The 12,057-nt window shown below is 41.7% G+C and overlaps 1 protein-coding gene across 1 annotated transcript in view; it reads left to right on the plus strand.

Annotated features, from left to right (window-relative positions):
• The first annotated feature begins 4,437 nt into the window (after positions 1-4,437).
• CCDC171 (coiled-coil domain containing 171) overlaps positions 4,438-12,057 on the plus strand; it is a 293,895-nt gene continuing 286,275 nt past the window's right edge. The window contains 1 exon segment of the mRNA XM_040631456.1: positions 4,438-5,222. The gene's annotated coding sequence lies outside the window, so the exon portion shown is untranslated.

Raw genomic sequence — 12,057 nt, forward strand, 5'->3', positions numbered from 1 at the left:
TGGATTTTAAGGCTTGGGCTGAATAACTGTAGGGAAGGAAGCGAGTCAGGGAAATGATTGGAATTGAGCAGAGTTTATGATACAATAGCTTTAGCTTGGTGGGCATAGCAGGGCAATGGTCTTGAAACATTTTTTGGTGAACTGTTAGTCTTCATGAGCAATCTATTTAACAAATTCACAGTTTTATCTTCCAGGAACAAGTATTAACTGGAGCAAGCAACCAGGTTATTTTTGCTTGGTTTCAGAATTGTTTAACATAAGTACAGGAAAGTATGTCTAATGTCTAGTCCCAGTATTATTCAACATGGGGACAGATAATTATATTGTTTTCAGTTTTCAAAACTTATTCTTTTCTGGGCGCCTGGCTGGCTCAGTTGGAAGAGCATATGACTCTCAGGGTCATGAGTTTGAACCCCATTTTGGGTGTTGATATTATTAAAAAAATAAATAAACTTAAAAAAAAGCTTATTCTTTTATCTAGCCATTTTTATTCCAGGAATTTATAATATGACTTTATTTTTTTATTTTTTAAAACGTTTTATTTATTTATTTGACAGAGAGAGAGAGTGAGGACAAACAGGGGGAGTAGCAGGCTGAGGGAGAGGGAGAAGCAGGCTCTCTGCTTAGTGACCCGATCCCAGGATCCCTGATCATGACCTGAGCCAAAGGCAGATGCTTAACGACTGAGCCACCCAGGTGCCCCTATAATATGATTTTAAAAGACAAATATGCAAAGTATATCTACAGAGACAGTTTTGTTTTTTTGTTTTTTTAAAGAAGAGGAACAAGTCAGAAACAAACTAGATGACTGGATAAGTAAATTACAGGCATTCACAAAATAGATTAGACTGAAGCTATTAAAAATGTATCTTCGGAATGCCCGGTAGCTCAGTCAGTTAAGCATCTGACTCTTGATTTCAACTCAGGTCATGATCTCAGGCTTGTGAGATGGAGCCCTGAGTTGGGCTCTGTGCTGGGCATGGAGCCTGTTTAAGATTCTCTCCCCTCTGTCTGCGCTCCACCCCCCACCGCTTGTGCTCTCACTCTCTCTCTTTCTGAAAGAAAGAAAGAAAGAAAGAAAGAAAGAAAGAAAGAAAGAAAGAAAGGAAGGAAGAAAGAAGAAGACAGGCTGGATAGACAAGACTGGGGCGCTTGATTGATGGGGAGGGGGAAGGGGCTAAGTCTGGTTTTTATGCAGTAAGAACTGAGGAGCCGTTAAAAGAATTGATTGATAGCATAACATAATATGAGTTACCCTGAGTTATGATGTAAAGATTACATATATATATACGGGGGGCACCTGGGTGGCTCAGTTGTTAAGCATCTGTCTTCGGCTCAGGTCATGATCCCAGTGTTCTGGGATCAAGCCCCGCATCAGGCTTCCTCTGCTTCTCCCTCTTCCACTCCCCCCGCTTGTGTTCTCTCTCTCACTGCCTCTCTCTCTGTCAAATAAATAAATAAAATCTTAAAAAAAAAAAAAGATTACATATATATGTATATGAAATTCTCATTTCCCTCCAGTGAACTTCTGTTCAAAACAACTCCTCCCAATTTTCTCCTTTCCTCTATAAAGGATGTTCTCCTTTTGTTCTCTGGACTTGCCTATGGTTCACTATAGCTGGCATGACCCAAATTGCAATCCTCTGCTATTTCTGAATAAACTCATTTGCAGCTTGATAACCTCTGTTGTTTAATTTTTAAGGTTGACGATGCTTTAGAAGGATCATCCGTCGCACAGAACGGGGATTGAAGGAGCAAAGGACTGGAGCCCCTGAGAGTAGCAATTATGGCAAGGCCTTGCAGTTCTAAGAATTGATACCAAAGCAGCATAATAATCGAGCACCTGGTGTTTGAACCTTCTGAGGAAGGTTACTGAAGGGTCAAAAGGATGTGGCTCATCTGGCGATTAAAAAACCCTGAGGCTCACATGCATAAAATCAACTCATAACACTCCCCTAGTGTCAGAAAGGTACACATGTGCCCTTAGGCCTGCTTTTGATTTTTTTCTATTTTTTGATCTTTTCCACTCATATTTGCCAGTTTAACAATGCCCTAGATGTTTAGTTGTCAACCTCTAAAAATGTTGAGAATTTGCACAGAAAGGAGACGAGAGTGACTTATATCAGGACACAGAGCAGGTTCTGATCACAAGGGTCTGGATAAGAAACAGTAAAGAAACAAATCATCAGGATGTTTAGTAGTAGGTATAGAAACGTGACAGGAGAGTTGAAAAAAAGTAAGCAGGACTTAGTGATTCTTAGATGTAGAAATTGAGAGCTTCAGAGAGAAGATTCTCTGAGTTTTTTTTTCATCTGGGTATCTGAGATTAGTTTTATAAATTGGTAGAGGAGCAGTTTTGGGGGGCTCCATTAAGAAGTTAAGAAAGATAATGTTTATATATGTTGAATTCAGTATTACCACACATTAAAGTGATACTGTTCAAATGAGAGTTAAAAATTCACAATCACAGCAGAGTTTATGATATTATGTTATCACGTGGACCCAGGGATGGATGACACTGCTGAGAAAGTTTACGTGGTAACATGTGAAAGTTGAGGGCAGAAACTGAGAAAGTATCACATTGAGGGGCAAGAAGGGGATAACAGTGGCCAAGCAGCAAGCAATAAAAGGGTTGGAGAGTTGGAGAAACCAAGAGTCTTACCTATGCTGCAGAGAAATCTGGGGAGGATCAAAGTATCAGTGAATGGAAGGGGAGTGGGATTTAGCAATGAAATCTTTATTGATTTTGGAAGTTGTTTTGGTGAAGTGCTGGGGAGGAATTGAATAATATCTTGAAAGTAAAAAGAATGACTTTTAAGGCTAAAAGGGAAGTGAATTAGAGAACGTCTTTATGTACAGCTTTTTGTAAGTAGCAGTAGAATGTTAGGCAAACAGAAACAGCACAGAATGAAACTTGTAACTCTTAGAAACCTCCAAATATTTTAGAAGTCTGATTTATTGTGTAATTATTACAAACTCTGCTCAACATCCTTTGTTAGCTTCGTTGCTTGATAAACTAAGTATGGTAGTCCTCCTTGAATGTGGGGGGATATGTTCCAAGACCCCCAGTGATGTGTGAGACTGGGGATAGTACCAGATCCTTTACACACGATGTTTTTTCCTATGCATACACACCTATGATAAAGTTACGTTTATGAATTAGTCATAGTAAGAGACTAACGACAATAACAATACAATAGAAAATTATAACAATATATTATAATTAAAGTTATGTTAATGTGGTCTCTCTCTCTCAAAAAATATTTATCGTACTGTACTCTTTCGACGATAAAACGCGAACAGGATAACATGATGTGAGGTGAATGACATAGGCATTGTGATGCAGAGTTAGGCTACTACTGGTCTTTGGAATATGTCGGAAGGAGGATGATCTACTTTCTGACCTTGGTTGACTGCAGGTAACGGAAGCCATGGAAAGAGAAACCATGCATAAGGAGGGGACTACTCTATGACCTAGAAGGTCCCTGTGATCTGGGGTCTGCCTACTTCTCCAGCCTGCTCTCTTACTCTCCACGCTCTCCCACTCCCAAGACTGCACACAGAGCTTCCAGTTTTCCCAATGCCTCATGAGTTTCCTGTGCTGGTGTGCGTAGCTTTCACGTCTTCCAGTTCCTTCTCAGCTTGGTGAATCTGTAACCGTCTTCCCAGAGTAAGTTCATAATTCTCCATTAAAGCCTTTGGGGATGCTTATGGTTGGTATTAACATTTGTCTCTTGTGATTTCCACTGTACCTATATTAAATATCCCGTATTTCTATCACCTGCTCCAGATTGGGTATATAGTCTGTATTCAATAAATATTGAATGAACAAACAGATGAAGATTGCAAGCCTTCATATGGCACCTATTCTTCATTAAAAAAAAGTGTTCAGTACAGTACATTTGCCATTGATTCTTGCCATACAAATTCAGTTTTGTGTTTTTTTAAAACAGAAATTTTATAAGTATTTAAAATTTGTAAAGCAAAAAAAAAAAAAATCGAATCTCATTAGTCTGCTGTAATTTTCCACTGCATTTCTAAATGTTATGATGGGCTCTTTTCCTTTCCATAAACTCTTTTCTTTGAAGTAATTATCCTCTTTCTGGCAAAACTATTAGGAAGCAGGATGGGTTCCTTTTTTTAACCTGTAACAACTCAAACCAGTTAAAGTTTCAGTGTTACAGGAATCAAGGAGGTTTTAATCTCAATTTATATTTGCATTTATGACCGTTGGCTCTCCCCAGGGAGACAGGGAAAAGACGGCGCCTACACCTGGTTTCAGGTTGATTACAATCAACATGGGACAATTTTAGCATAAAAGGTTCATTTTGTATCGAACACCTTTTTGAGGGGAGGAGGTGGAGGCAGTCAAGATAAACTCCTCAATCAAAATCCCGCCAATTTGCATTGTTCTTTGGGGAACAGGTTTCCAAATGCCAAAGAACAAAAGAGCGTTTGGTTTTCCAATCTCTCTGGGGCGGCCGCAGATTGTGAAGCAGCTACCGGAAGAAACCGAAGTATAAATTATCAACTCGAGGAAGGCGTGTGTGCGAGTGTGTGTGCGCGCGGGCGCTCGGGGGCTTGGACGAGGATAGGAGAGGGAGCACATACTAAGGCTCCAAGGACTTTTTTTGCGAGGTACCTCGTTATGTAATATTTATAATGAAAGGCGCTGCAACAGTATCAGCGCGCTGTCCCGCATTTTCTCCGCATTGTTTACAACCCCAAGCTGGGATACAATGGGGATGGGAGGAGGGGACAAGGAGCGTTTTGCAGGCGGCAGCGGGCTACACAGCAGGAAACCAGCCACTTGCGCAGAAGCCGAGCCCACAAAATCTACCCCTGGCTCTGGCACCAGTCCACAGACCCCGACGGGGCTACACTGGCCTTAGGAGCGGCAGTTTAATGTACAATCGGGGATCCAGCCTCTTAAGAGTTTTATTCAATAAGTACGCGCGGAAAAAGGGGTAGGGTTCAGAAATCCACACTGTCTGGCGGCTCTGGGGATTCTGAGACTGCGACCTGGAGACCTCACGCTGAGAACTGCACCTTAGAGCGTGGGCCGGGGCGTTCTCGTGCAGGAGGGGCGCGCGCGCCGCGGGATCGCGTTTGGTTACGAGCGCGCCGCTCCTCAGCAACGGCGCATGCGCCTGCTCGCCTTCCCGCACGGCCGCGCAACTTCGCGGGCCCTCCTCCTCCAATCGGAGCGCCGGATTCTCTGAGTGCGTATCCTGGGGCGGCGGGCAGCGAGAGGCGGGAGGAAAGGGGTCGGCTGGGGCGGGGCCGGGAGGCCTGCGGAAGTCTATGAAGGTCTGCGAGCGCTGCCGAGTCTCCGGAAGTGGCCGTTGTAAACACCGTCTCTCCAGGGCTTTTTCCCTCCTGTCCCCCTTTGCTATTCGTTCCCTCTTCCCGGGTCCTAGAGTCCGTCGGGTTCCAACAGTTTTTGCTCTGACCCCCGCGATCTGCCTAGGCCTCTTTCTACCATTGAGATTTGGAGCTGCCCCTGGGGTCTTGGGTGTGCGGTCTGGACCACGGGAGCCCGCTGAGGTAACCACGGGATGTGGGGCTTCGAGGCGAACGACTTGGGCGGGGAGGTGCTGAGGAAGATACGGGTAGCAGCAGTGAGAGTTAAGGGGAACTCCGAGTTAGTTCGTAGTTGTCCTGGGGTTGTTGGTGTCGTTTGTGGGGACACGCCTCCAGCTCTCTGGGCCGGGCCTCTCCGCCCACCTGGGGGAAGATCTCCTAGAAGCATCTTAACAGGAGACCGCTGCAGCAGCACCCAGAGGACTGAGTAGGGACCAGAGGGCAGGACCCAGAGGGCCTGGACTTGGAACTTCTAAGGTTTACAACTCCGGACTGCCGGGCTTTTCCCGTCCACGAATCAGTAAACTCTTCGAGGACAAGGACCACGTCTTTTTCATCCTTAAAAAAAAAAAAAAAAAAGCCAGCCACACACTAGCCACTCTTATCAATGTTTGATAAATCAATGAGTTGTGGTAGGCTAACATCTGTAGTTTCTACTGCTCACCCTCCAGGACTCTTAAGAGACATAGAAAATCCGGCTGTTTTTCCAGGGCTGTACATTTTCTGCAGAAGTAGAACCTCCTTTTGACTGTTCTTTACTCTGTCATGATATTTATCCTAGACAAATGCTTATTTTTTCTTTTTAAGATCTCTAATGATTCTGCGTAAGTTTACTTGAGAAGCAATTGGTGTTCAACTCTTTCAAATACAAAACACATGGATGTTTTCTATAGTTCACATAATTTTGGAGAGAAGACCCCACCGTTTTGTCACTTGTTTTATTGAACAGTTAGTGCGTAGTAACAACAAAACAGTGGTAGAGCAGAAACTAGCAGTGGTTTCCCATGAAATGAAGAAGAAACAAAGACAGTGCAACCTGCTAAGAGGAAAGAGGGGAGTAGTTTTAGTCTGGAGCTTGAAGTTTTATTAGTTGCGTGACCTCAAGCAAATCACCTAAGCTAACTAGACATTAGATTCCTTATCTGTCAGATAAGGAAGATGGAATTGGTCTTTAAAGTCCTATTTAATTCTAAAATTCTTTGATTGTCTCAGCCCCCCTGTCATGGTTTTTTTTTTTTTTTTTAAGACTTAACTTTATTTGAGAGAATGAGCAGTGAGGAGGGGCAGAAGGAGAGAGAGAGAGAGAGAAGCAGAATCCCTGCAGAGCAAGGAGCCCGATGTGGGGCTCGATCCCTGGACCCAGGGATCATGACCTGAGCTGAAGGCAGACACATAACCGACTGAGCCACCCAAGTGCCCTGTCATGGTCTTATTTTGATGAAAGAACCTGACATCCTCTTTGAGGGTGAAATATATAAGTGTGCAGATAGAATCCCCAACACAGATGTAGTTATTGAAGTTAGCACTGTGTTATGAAAGAGGATGGATTTAGGAGTCAGCCAGATGTGGGTTTGAATTCTAACCCTCCCACTGAGCATCTTTTTTTTTTTTTTTTAAGGATTTTATTTGTTTATTTTAGAGGTGGGGGGAGCAGAAGGGGAGGGGGAAAAGTTTCAAGCAGACTGGGGGCTGAGTGTTGAGCCCCCATTGGGGCTTGATCTCAAGACCCTGAGATCATGACCTGAGCTGAAACGAAGAGTCAGTTGCTTAACCAACTGAGCCATCCAGCTGTCCCTCCCACTTGAATAGCTTTATACAAGTTACTCATCCTCTCTAAGCATCAGTGTTCTCGTATGTGAAATTTGTATAATCATCTTATAGGGCTATTGGGAGGATTCAATGAGATCAGGTACATTCGCCTAGTATTAGGCACATAGTAAGTGCTCAGTAATAGTGGTTTTTTATCTTTTCATCCCCAGCCCCGCCCTCACCCCTTCCCTTCCCCCTGATCTGTACAGACACACTGAGAGATGAATATATTCTGCATGACCCAGTGAAGGACTCAGCTGTGAGGTAGGAAACTTTGTACCAGCAGTGGCTCTGAAATCTAAACTAGATTTGTCTTTCTGGCTGGGACTTACTCTTAGGATATCTAGATCATTGATCCCTTGGCCTCAGTTACCGGTAGTTGGCCCTATTAACTATGTCTAAAGAACTTCTTATTGAAGGATGATATATATAACATCCCCTTATCTATTTTAGTAGGAATGGTAAGAATAGTCCAACTCCACTACCAAGAGAAGATTCATCTATTAATAGATTAACATAAAAAGCTGATCTAAACTTTGCCTTTATCCGTCACTGCTACAGGATGGCCTGGTTTGGGCCCAAGCCTGTGAAGTGCCATTTGGATTGAGAATCCACTGGAGGTCTGAGTTATCCTTCATTAAGAGACCCTGCCTTGTAGTTAGTTTGGATGGGGTGGGGATGTGGGGGACGGATGAGCTGTGTTTGAAAAATCTGAGGCAGGGAGAAGTTCTTTTCTGATAAGCAAGGTCTTACATGCTCTCTGGCTGGGGGTGAATCATATCTTGAAGGCCAATAGCAAGACACACAACAGAACTGTGGCGTCCGCTAATTTGGGCTTGAATCCAGACTCTGTCACTTACTAGAGATGTGACTTTGGACAGGTGATTGAATGAATATCGTTAAGCCCCAGTTTCCGTAGGTATAAAGTGGGAACATTAACAGTATCTTTCCCTTGCGGTTGGTGTAGAGTGACAGTGTAGAGATATAGAAAGTTCTTAGCACACTGGAGAAGGGATGTTTGTCACAGTTGGCATGATGACAGTAGGAGTGGCTCAGATAGTTTGTTTATAGATAATGGCATATTGAATGTTTTCAAATGGAAAACGTTACTAACAGAGTTAGCTACATGTTGGAGAAAGGCTGATTGATGTTGATTGTGTATCATAAGGAATTTGTAATTACTCGTATAAATCAGCTAAAGTACTTATCTTGTGGAATCTCATTGGGGAGTTTTAGGTAAATCTTGGAATGCATATTATGTGAGGAACCTATAATTCTTTGACCTAATTCCCTATTTCACTGACATTTCCATTACTGTACCTAGCTACTTTCCTCGTCATTCATTACCTTTTCACTGTGGTGTTTGAAAAGGAAGCTTTTGCTACATCTTCTCTGCCATGTTCAAAAGGATAGAACTCCAGTCATAGTTTAAATTCAGCCACAGATCTGACTTTGGCTCTTCATTGATGACTAGATTAGTCTTCCGAAAACACACAGAGGTAGGCTCTTGAACCCTAGTGTCATCAGGAGCTGATAGTAGAGACAGAGAAAAAGAAAATAAGATTTTGCTAAAGGAGACTTTAGATAGGATTTTTTTTGTGTGAATTTGGTAAATTTTGATGAATTTAAAAAATTGAGATATAATTCACCTATCAAAATTCAGTTTTAAAGTGTACAATTCATTGATTTTTTAGTATATTCACTGTGTTCTAATTCTAGCTGTCTAATAGTTCTAGCTATCTAATTCCAGAACATTTCCGTCACTCCCAAAGAGGAACCTCATACCTATTGGCCGTCAGACCCCATTCCCCCCTCCCTACCCTCTGGCAACCACAAATCCACTTTCTATTTCTATGTGTTTGCTCATTCTATACATTTCATATACATGGAGTCCTACAATCTGTGGCCTTTTGTGTCTGGCTTCTTTCACTTAGCATACTGTTTTCAAGTATGCTTGAAGGTTCACCCATGTGGCATGTATCATTTCTTCATTCCGTTTAATGGTTGAGTATATATTTCATATTTTATTTTTCCATGGGTCAGTTAATGGACATTTGGGTGTTTTTTTACTCTTTGGCTATAACGAACAAGGCTGTTCTGAACATTTGTGTGCAGGTTTTTGTTGAAGACCAGTAATTACCTTAGAATGTGTCTTGGTGTTCAGTATTCTCAGATACACAGTTTGCTTTTCAAAATGTACATTAAAATCTTTTTGTTACTTCAAGAAAGTTTTCCTGGACTACAGTTTTTAGTGTTCTATCCCTTTGCTTTTGTCTTCTTATTCAGGGACTCCTGTTATCTGCATGTTGGTTATTCTTTGCCTAAAAATATTCAGTATTTTGTCACTTTCTCTTGAATCCTTTTGATCCCTTTCTTCATTTTTTTACTCAGAAAATTTTCCTCTTTTTATTTCCTATGTCCTTTCAGACATTTTCTGTCGTGTATTTACTTTGTGTTCCCTCTTAGTTGTCATCATTGAAATGATCTTTTCTTCCGTTTCTAACTCTTTCTGATCGTTGTCACCTTATTTCTGTGTTTTTCTAATTCTAATTCTTCCTGTCTTGTACCATTTTGTTAGTGTCTTTTAGCTTATTTTTGAAATAGTAAGTTACAGGTTTCATCTGTTTTGTGGTCATGTCTTTCTGTCATGCTTTCATTTGTAGCATTCATTTCTGCTCCTTACTCTCTTTTTCCCTGTGTTACCTTTGTATGGGATTTGACCACACTACTCTTCTGTTGCTTATTTTTATGGAAGATTAGTTTACTTGAACTTTGATATTGGGGCAAACTTCAGGAAAGCTTTTCTGACTTCATGGAACCCTGTCTTGTGGTGTTTCTGTGAGTGTTAAAAACTCTGGTGGCTTGTTTCTGGGATTTCCCGGCTCTGTTTCCTCCTACAGTTTGGTCTGGGGGCCTTTGCTTTTCTTCGTATTTCCCCTATCCTGCTCAGTTTTGATTCCAGTTCTTGCCGTTTCTCTTTAGCGTGGGCCTCTGTCCAGGAAGGGGACCTCGGCAGGTCGTTTCCGAGAGTTCATAGGCTGGACTGTACCAACCCTTTCAAGACTTTCTTGCCATACGCCTGTATCACAGGCCGGCTTGTGGAATGGTTAGACTTCTCCCAGTTTCATCTGATGTTCCCAGATTGGCTTGTTGTGCTCCCCATTGAATATCTGCTGGCTCTTTTTAGTGTTCTTTCAGATGTAGCCTTGTTATTTCCATACTCTGCTTTCTCCTCCTTACATACTTCTACTGCTCCCATGTAGGTTTTGTGCATGTTGGTGGCTTGCCTTTATTCATTTAATTTTGTAGCTTTTTGTTGTAAATGTTGCTTATAGATTTTCTAGTTTCTCTAATTACCTTAGATAGAATTTTTACAATGTCCCTCATTTAAATTAATAAATCGTAGAAAAATGACTTTATGAAAGACACGCAGGCAGAGCTGATGTGAGAACTCATTTTTGTTTCTTTCTTGTCCCTCGACTTCTTTTTCTTTTTAACCCCACAAGAGTGTTTTCAAATTTCTTATCCATATTAGTTTTTTTTTAAGTGTATTTATTTTTTTAGTAATCTCTATAGCCAATGTGGGGCTCAAATTTACCACCCTGAGATCAAGAGTCACATGCTCTTCAGACTGAGTCAGCCAGGCGCCCTCCGTATTAGTTTTCTATTGGTGTGTAACAAGTTACCACAAATTAGTGGCTTAAAACAGCACCTATTTATTATCTCTTAGGTCAGGAGTCTGGGCACAGCTTAAGTGGGTCCTTTGTTCAGAATTCACTGGGCCACTGTCAAGGTGCTGGCTGGGCTGTGTTCTCATCTGGAGGTTTGGTTGGAAAGAATCTGCTTCCCAGCTTATTTAGATTGTTGGCAGAATTTGTGTCCTATTGGCCTCTGTATGACTGAGGCATTTGCTTCTTACTGGCTGTGGGTGGAGGCTCCCTGCTGTTCCAGTAATGTAGCTCTCCCTGTAGGTGGTTCACAGCATGGCATTTCGCTTCTTCACGGCCAGCAGGAGACTGTCATTTTAAAACAGAGTCTTATATAACATAATGTAATCACGGGAGCCACATATCATCATCCCTTTGCCATATTCTGTTGGTTAGAAGCAAGTCACAGGTTCTGCCCACAGAAAAGGGAAGGATATTAAACAAGAGAGAAACACCAGTGGGGGCCGAGATTGTGGGGACCATCTGCCTACTACATTATCTGTATCGATGATCTGGAAATTGACAAAACTTATTCCTGACCTATGGAAGACACTTTTCTGTCTCGAAGACTATTCACATTTGAAGATATTAGATACCAAAATGATGCACCAAAAAAAATAATGATTCTCTTCAATTTAGCTTTATTGAAACGACTTTATTAAAATTTAGTAAACTACCTCTTCCCACACTTCTCTGCCCAAAATAAAACCAAAACAAAACACAACAGACATTTATTAAAGTCCTATCTATGTAAATTCTTTTCCCGTGGGTGAGAGGTTCTGTTTGTGCCTGTTGTGACACATATGCATACGTGTGTGTGTTTAATCGTTTTCATAAAAATAGAAACATTTTACATATATGCTTTTGAGCCTTGGACTTTACTCTTAAGTGTAGAAGAGTCCATTCTGTCTTGAGTTTTAACCCTTTAACTTCCATTCTGAAGGCAGTTTCTCCAGAGTCTGACATTTGGGAGTATGGTAGTAAGATGAAAAGATTTTGGTACTCAGTATCAGAAGAGCTTGGTTGAGTACTTAGTATCCTCCATTTAGTAGCTGACTGGCAGGATTTTTCCCTCTATTTTGGTAAAAACTCCATCTTCTTTGTTCTGGGTCAAAGTATTCTAGTATCAGCTAACTCACTGACTGTTTTAAAGATCTGTTGGTGTCTGTAGGAATCG

The sequence above is a fragment of the Ursus maritimus genome, unplaced genomic scaffold (genome assembly GCF_017311325.1).
Source record: "Ursus maritimus isolate PB19 unplaced genomic scaffold, ASM1731132v1 scaffold_17, whole genome shotgun sequence".
NCBI classification, from domain to species: Eukaryota; Metazoa; Chordata; class Mammalia; order Carnivora; family Ursidae; genus Ursus; species Ursus maritimus.